Raw genomic sequence first — 7,500 nt, 5'->3', positions numbered from 1 at the left:
AAATTAGCAACACACTTGTGAGGGGGCAAACAACACAAGTTCGAGAGGTTATAACGAAAATCTTAGCCACACAGATGATTTGTTTTACGTTCATTGAATGTTTATCACCTAAGTGGTAAAATAGAATGATTACACAAGTTACTTCGATGTTTTTTTAGTGAAAAAGTAGCAGATAACGAAGTAGAAAGTCAAAATGTCGGAGGCAATCAAAAGATATAAATTATTATTTTTTCCAATGTTTGCTTTCCCCCCACCCCCAGCATAACACATGGCTAATTTGCATGACAATTTTAAAACCAACATGCCAACATGGCGGCTATCGTGAATAAGGCCTACTGAGTTTTGTAAAACAAATACCAAAGTAATTACTTCAACCTATCACAGCAGGTGCAAACAGAGCAATGAGCCAATCCAAATTTCTGGCAATTCCATTTAACTTGCTCAAAGCGCAGGAAAAATCGCGCGTGCAAGTCGCGTTTGGTTTTGGTTTTCCTTATCGTTGGTTGAAATACTGGCGCGAGATTTTGAAACCAATCACCAGGGGTTGCAACTCCAATGGCGTAATTACTTTCGACACTTATTTGAAAACTGCTCTAAGAGATTCAACACTTGGAGGGAAAACCGTCACTTCACAGGGAGATATGTAAATGAATTGAAGACTCCGTGTCATGAGATCTGACAACTGAGACAACTGAGCATACAAATGCGAACAGTTCATCATATATTTCAGTTTACTCTGAAATCACCCGTCTGGATAATTCGCCCACATTGTACGACATGAACGAGATGGAATAATCGGAAAAAACTTAAAGGGAGAGTTTCACGTTTTTGCGCATTGTTATTGAAACAATCGAAAGGACTAATGCAGAAAGAGGAAACAATGCCATACAAGTGTAATTACTTTTGCAATCATTTCCTTTGTGTTGTAAAGCTACTGCAAGCAGTTTATTTCTGTACTCCCAAATGCTGTTCAACGCAGATTTTCGGCAGAACTTTACATGAGAAGACATCAATCTTGAAAAATAAAAATAAGCAAAAGAAACTTTCACCAAAAAGTTGAAAACGTGAAACAAAAGTTTACGCTAACCCTGGATTAAGTTAATCGGCTTTCGAGAAACCGGGCCCAGTACAATAAATTCGAGGCCAAAATGAAATTTGATATTTTCTGGATAAACCCGCAGTATCTTCCACCAAATTTGGACCTTAGTATTTGCTGTAATACTCTCAGTTATTACTGAACATCATCTGGTTCAGAAAGAAACTATAAAATGTATGACCTCTAGCGCCAAAGCTTGGACATGCGCAAAACCGTGATACTGCCCCTTTTAGATGGAGCAAAGGTGAGACGACGTTTTGTCTTCGTCGTTGAACATGAAGCTCTCTTGCCTGCGCGTTACCTCATACCCCACAGACTGTAGACCCTCCGGGGAAAGAAAAACCTTAAATAACAATGACCACAACCAGGTTTTCTGAGCCCGCGAGACTGAGCACCCCCAGCAAACCATTGTTTTAAAGAAAACCGCCGGTCAGCAACCTGGTTCTGGTCATTGCAGTCTATAAGGTCTTCCCCGGGGAAGGCCGAAAAGCAGACGACGACAAAACGAATCCATTTTCGCCATCGCCGCCATGATGGTGCCAATCATTAGCTTCACCAAAATGGCAAACACGATCAACTTGAAGATCTAAAATTACGAGTTTTCAACGGTTTAAGAAAACGTTTTAAAGACAAATAATGAATGACATAAAAAAGTAGAAATTAGCGATAGGAAAGAACGACGTTTCGGTGACATCGTGACACCGTATTACACTGCCAAGGAAACTGGGTATGTTTTGTTTCACCTCTACACGACAAGCATTTCTTTTGCCATAGTCAATGTGGTGTAAATATTTTTGCGCCGTTTAGTTTCAGTCTGTGACAAAATAATCTATGTGGACCCAATCCCCTGTTGTAGTATGTCACACACAGACGTCTCCAGTTCTAAGCAATCACGAATTCTACATTCTGTAATTGAAAACCTTCTATTCGAAGAAGAAAATTACAACTCAAAAGGTAATGTTACCCCTTCCTGCGACTTATAAATTATGTATGGTTTTGATTCAATTTCTCACAATCGCGTCTCCGGCCCAGACTGTGATAATTTTAATTAAGGACACGTGTCCCTTCTAGAGATTTTACCCTCTGTAAATTAAACATAAATAATTAAAATATAAAACTGACACGCACTGCAAAGCGCTTTTTCTTTCACTTGCAGACACATTAACTAAACTTAAACTCTTAGTGAATGTCGGTATTAAAGCAGCATTTATCTAATTTAAAGTGTGATTATTTTTAATTTTAACAAAGTAATGTCCTTGGGCCTATCGCGATATAAACAATTGCCCGCCTTATAACAATACTTCGAACACGCTGATTTCTATGGTAATTATCACGCTGAGTTCCCCACTTTGACCAAACCAAACACGCAGTGGGAGGCTATTGCAGGGCAGATTTAGACTTGAATAATTTTCTTGCGTATGTCCCCTAAAGAGCAAGTCAACTTCTAACCCGTGTCTACCTTCGTGAAAAAAAGGCAATCCCCTCATACGGACGTTTAAATGTTAAATGTTCCTGGCAATCGAGATTCTTACAAGTCACGGCATACTGTCGCTTCAGTGGTGGGTAAGTTGTTACCTTTAATGTGGCTTAAGTAGGGCCTCAAAAATACGTCCGTGTTCAGCGGAAATCGTACTAATTATTCCGATTAAACTGAACTACTTGACGAGGCCTCTTTTGGGTGTTGAACAGCCGGACTAACTTGTGTTAACATGAGCCAAGAAGAAATTTGAAATCATGATGTGTTAGCTCGTGCGGGTGTGCCAAAACAAATATTCTGCAAAACCTCTGCGGGAGTAAAAGAGACAGATATATCTGTGATACTGACAGGAGTTCAGTGAGGTGATCAAGCAAGCAATCCTCAAAGACTGAGGTTAATTTCAAGAAACATTTGCTAACAATAGGCACCACCGACACAACAAATAACAAGCTCAATAAAGTTAGTTACCGCACACTCAAAGAAGATGAGCAGTATCCTTGGATGAAAAGAAAAAAGGTCGAGATTTGTTGCTTTTAATAGCTTAATTGACAACTGATAATTGTGCTTTTCCCTTCGCAAATTCTTGCTTGTGCAGTCGAGCACCGAGAATCAGTTTAGACTCGGTTTCAGCCAACACAATCAAACAACAGCTGACGGTTCCCCCGAATGACGGAAGAATTAAGCTAATGAGACAAACTGAAATCAAAATGTTGATCCAATATTTCCACGGCATAACGCAGTATTTAGTTAGCGTTAAATGCTAAAATTAAAAGGTGGAAAACTTTTAAGTGCCCAGCGAAACGTTTACATCGACTTTCTTTCATAAAACGAGCAAATTAGCGATCACTGGTTTTCTCGACCATTGTTTTATCACCTGTTTCCTTAGAAAACAAGGGATGACAATTAGAAATGATATTGTATATGGAAAATTGGTCGCAAGGATTATACAATGCAAGAGCCTTCGGCGTTTAAATTTGAGATTGCTACAAGAATCTCCGTTTTTGTCCTATTTCAAGAAAACACCGGCGTAGTGCAAGCTCTAGTTTTTATCCATTCCTTGCTGAATACGGATAGTTGTTCCTAGTGAGTAAACTAAAGTGAGTGAAACACACTCAACTGTCACTATAGTTGTGCCGGCGTTCTATAGACTCACACCCACTTTGAACATCGACTGGATTTTGCCCGGCTTTCATGACTCCAAGATTAACACAGATTTTCTGCAATAATATTTATTATTGATACAATTTTCTTTAAATTAGCATCATTTTGCAGCTGATACAAGTGTAGTTGCCCTTGTTTGTCAATAAATCAGAACAATGCAGAATCGGCTGATTAGGGAAAGACAAGCAATAACTGATATATATGTCGACTACCGCATCACCGATTGAGTTGAGATATTTTCGCGGGGAATGACTTTACAGAAACGAGTCAAAGATTCAGATAAGTGAATGACTTTGTAAGTGACTTTAGAATGCATGCTAAAGTAATACCACGGATATGTGGTCCCATTTATTAATTTTGCAATCGTGAAATTTAGCCGATTGGTTTTCTCTTCTCGCTACAGTTGATCAAACTGCAAATTCTCAGACCGACGCACAGAATATTTAAGACCATTTTCACATTCTATACAGGAGGATACAGGACCTTATCCAGAAAGAAAATCGAAATGGAGGGAAAATTTAAGTCACTTGCATGCGGCTTTGATTTAAGGCAGGCGTGATATGATTTAACGTGCGCTTGTGAAAAATTCTATGTGATTGGGTCAACGCCTTCTTGCCTGTGCATGGGTCAGTTTAACCAAATTTGCCAAAAAATTAAAAACTCGACGATTTGCCCTTTAAGAGATCTACTAGGGAGCCCTGCATCCTTTAGATTTGGGTCTAAATAACATTCATCAAGAGACAAGAAAGAGTCGAACGTTAAACATGTTTTCGCAAAATCGTTACAAAGATCTTTATAGTAAATTTATGCCCGGGAAAGCTGTCGATGAATTTTAAACCAAAACAATTTTGCTTGTTTTGTTTTCTAACTTCTGAGATGCTAATTTTCATCCATTGCAAATTTGAAGATATTGACAAAATCAACTACTTGATATCATTCTTTCTTTTTCCATGAGTCAGAATTTTTCACGGACAATACCGATAGTCTGAGATCGACGATTTGAAAAATATCTATCAAAGTATGGTCTCCGAAGTTTTTAAGCTCGGCTTCGATTGTCCAAAATTACATATATTTCGTTTAACTTAGTGAAAATGTTAATACTAAGGAAGGCGGAGAGATCGGATCAATTAATTTTTAAAACAACCAATGCACACACTGCTTGATTCAGTCAACAAACGGATTTTTCGACGAGCACTTCATCTCCATATAAACGAAAACATTTCTTCAACAAATTGCCTATTTTTCTAAAACTTGTTAGAAGCATTTCCTGAAAAGCCAAAGTTGTGGGGCCTATTGAAAAAAAGGCTGCGTATGTGAATCGGAGTCGTCTAAATACCCGGCAAAGATAATATGAAATAGCAACCCCTGCCAGCCAATGAGCTGAATCGTTTGGAATTGTACAAGCGGGCTACGAGTCTTTAAAATCATCTCGGAAATAAGCTCATCGACCTTGCGGCAACAAGAGAGAACATACTTGAAAAAACGCCTCCTCAATGCTTCCTTCAAGGTAATTACTGTTTTTTTCTCTTTATATATAAACACTGTATGCTATTGACATTTTAAGCCTCTTAAGTTTGTTTTTGATCACGATGACGAAAAGTCGTGATTACATTGCAGAAAAGTATCACTTGAGCATCACTTTATAGCAGTAAACCGAATTGTCTCTTATAGAAATTCACAATTCCTCACATTGTGCAGATACGTGGGAGGATCTCTTGCGTCTTTCGTCTATAGCCCGCCCTTCATAGATATAACTTTCAGTAATCCGTTCGTTGTAATCAGTAAGGCCCAATAAAATGGGCAACATTTTTCGTGCAACTTGTCGCGCAAGAATGTTGCGTTGCAAGTTGAGATAGTTTGTTGCGCGGTGTTACCACCTTTCTGGGCAACAAATTTTCATGTCGCAAAAAGTAGACGTCGCTTTTACTTTTTGCAACATGAAAAGTTGTTGCGCAAGCAAGAAGGTGGTAATACGCGCAACAAACCATCTCAACTTCCAACGCAACATTGTTGCGCGACAAGTTGCACGAAAAAATGTTGCCCGTATTACTGGGCCTTAAATTCCGTCAGCATCGTTTAGGTTGAGCTGGTTCAGTGTTGTAACTCTTGTTGATTTATAAGGCACACTAAAATGTTTGCTTCTTCGAAGGTGAATTTACATTTAAAATAAGCCTCTCATGAATCATGAAATTGTGTACAATAACCAACAGCCACAGAGTGCATCGAGGCAGGTGCGGGGAGGAACATCATTACCACAATTGCTGGCTGCCCCCTCCAAACTCAATTGTGCGCAGATCTTGTCGATTTGGTTTGTTTTGTTTTGTTTTTTGCTGAAAACTTGAAACGTCCAAGAAAATTAAAATTAATTAAACTAATTTCTTTGCCACATTTAACAAATCCTGGTGTAATCACTCGGATGTGCAGGGTAATTAGCGAACGTGTTAATAATAAAGGAAATAGTGCAATTTACATTTGAAATAGCGCTCGTTCCCTCGCGTACTCAGGTGAATTCCAAGTAGCCTATGTTCTGACAGAAGAGCAAAGCGCCATTACTACCACACATGAGGCACGGTTTTTATCTTATCTCCACGTTCAAAGATGAGGTTCTTGTTGAATAAGACCTTCTTATTACGTGCACGTGTACATGGATTTATCAACTTAGTTTATATGGTAATTTGACCACCGGCAAGAAATTAGATTGCAAGCTTGCGAAAGGCTGACGCTCCGGCGAAACCTCAGCTTTCGAATTTCTTTAGGGTGTTCAATTTACCATATCAACTCAGTTGACAAACCCATTTTTGTATTTCACTTTAACTCCAACGCAGCAACACACCTTCTCTAAAAGCTAAACTCTTTATCGTTCTTACTTGTAGCACAATCTATACTTTATTTGCTCTTGATAAATCACTCCAAATGCAAACACCACGAAAAATTCCCTAGAAAAATAACATTGAACTAGTTTATAATGACCACTTTCAAAAAACCTCCGATAGGCTATGAAAAATTATCCTTTCAGTTCAACCACAGTTTGCTTGGCTTCTCTAAATAAAGAGTGATCACTTTTTTGCCCAATACTGACATCGTTTCTCCTGCTGCTAAGTTAGCTAAGTTAGCGGCCACCAGCACCTGAGCTCAAAATTACCAATTTTAAAAGAGTATGAGCTGTTTAAACCATGGCAATTAAATATTTAACAAGGTCTCCATGGATGTCACCGATCTGACAGTACTATAGCGATTGTTGATACCACTGATTTTCTTGAGAAAACAGTTGTTTCTCGTCCAGTATTACCTTTGTTATCGAGCAAAACAATTATAAAACGAGAAAATACAAACAAATTCTTAATAGTAAACACCTTTGGTACGACGCAGGAACCAGTTCCAAAATCATACGTCCAGCATCCGAGTCCATTTTTGCCAAAAAAATACCTTAACTGTTCCAACACAATCGATCAACTCTGGGTAGATTGCCGCCATAATTTTATCACAAGGTTAACATCAAATTTTTCTCACTCTTTCTTGGCAATATAAAAAAAATTAACCGAAGGAACCACGAAAAATGGATTTCCACTCCAAGACATTGAGAAAAAATATCACCAGTCATGAACACGAAGATTTGTGCACGTAAACCCACTTTATCCTTCAAAATTTTATCACATTTATTTTTGCAAAGTTTTCTATGTCCATTTCAGTGTTCATTACCATATTGGATAATTCGTTCTTTTTTTGCAATATTACTAATATGAAAAGCATGGTCTCCGCCAATTTG

At 38.4% G+C, this 7,500-nt stretch overlaps 1 protein-coding gene and 1 long non-coding RNA gene across 5 annotated transcripts in view; one reads left to right on the top strand and one right to left on the bottom strand.

Annotated features, from left to right (window-relative positions):
* LOC138019880 (uncharacterized) overlaps nucleotides 1–7,500 on the bottom strand; it is a 29,673-nt gene that overhangs the window by 8,985 nt on the left and 13,188 nt on the right. The window lies entirely within an intron of this gene.
* LOC138019879 (sodium- and chloride-dependent transporter XTRP3-like) overlaps nucleotides 1,559–7,500 on the top strand; it is a 38,243-nt gene continuing 32,301 nt past the window's right edge. The window contains exon 1 of one of the 4 annotated variants that reach the window (XM_068866832.1): nucleotides 1,559–2,050. The gene's annotated coding sequence lies outside the window, so the exon portion shown is untranslated. Of the gene's footprint in view, nucleotides 2,051–2,465; nucleotides 2,660–3,843; nucleotides 4,030–5,052; nucleotides 5,242–7,500 lie in introns of those variants that run through there. The other 3 variants (XM_068866830.1, XM_068866829.1, XM_068866834.1) reach the window with 3 other exon arrangements.

The sequence above is a fragment of the Montipora capricornis genome, chromosome 10 (genome assembly GCF_036669925.1).
Source record: "Montipora capricornis isolate CH-2021 chromosome 10, ASM3666992v2, whole genome shotgun sequence".
In the NCBI taxonomy this organism is placed as follows: domain Eukaryota; kingdom Metazoa; phylum Cnidaria; class Anthozoa; order Scleractinia; family Acroporidae; genus Montipora; species Montipora capricornis.
The sequence above is the reverse complement of the archived record's forward strand: the minus strand, read 5'-3'. Positions and strand labels throughout refer to the sequence as shown.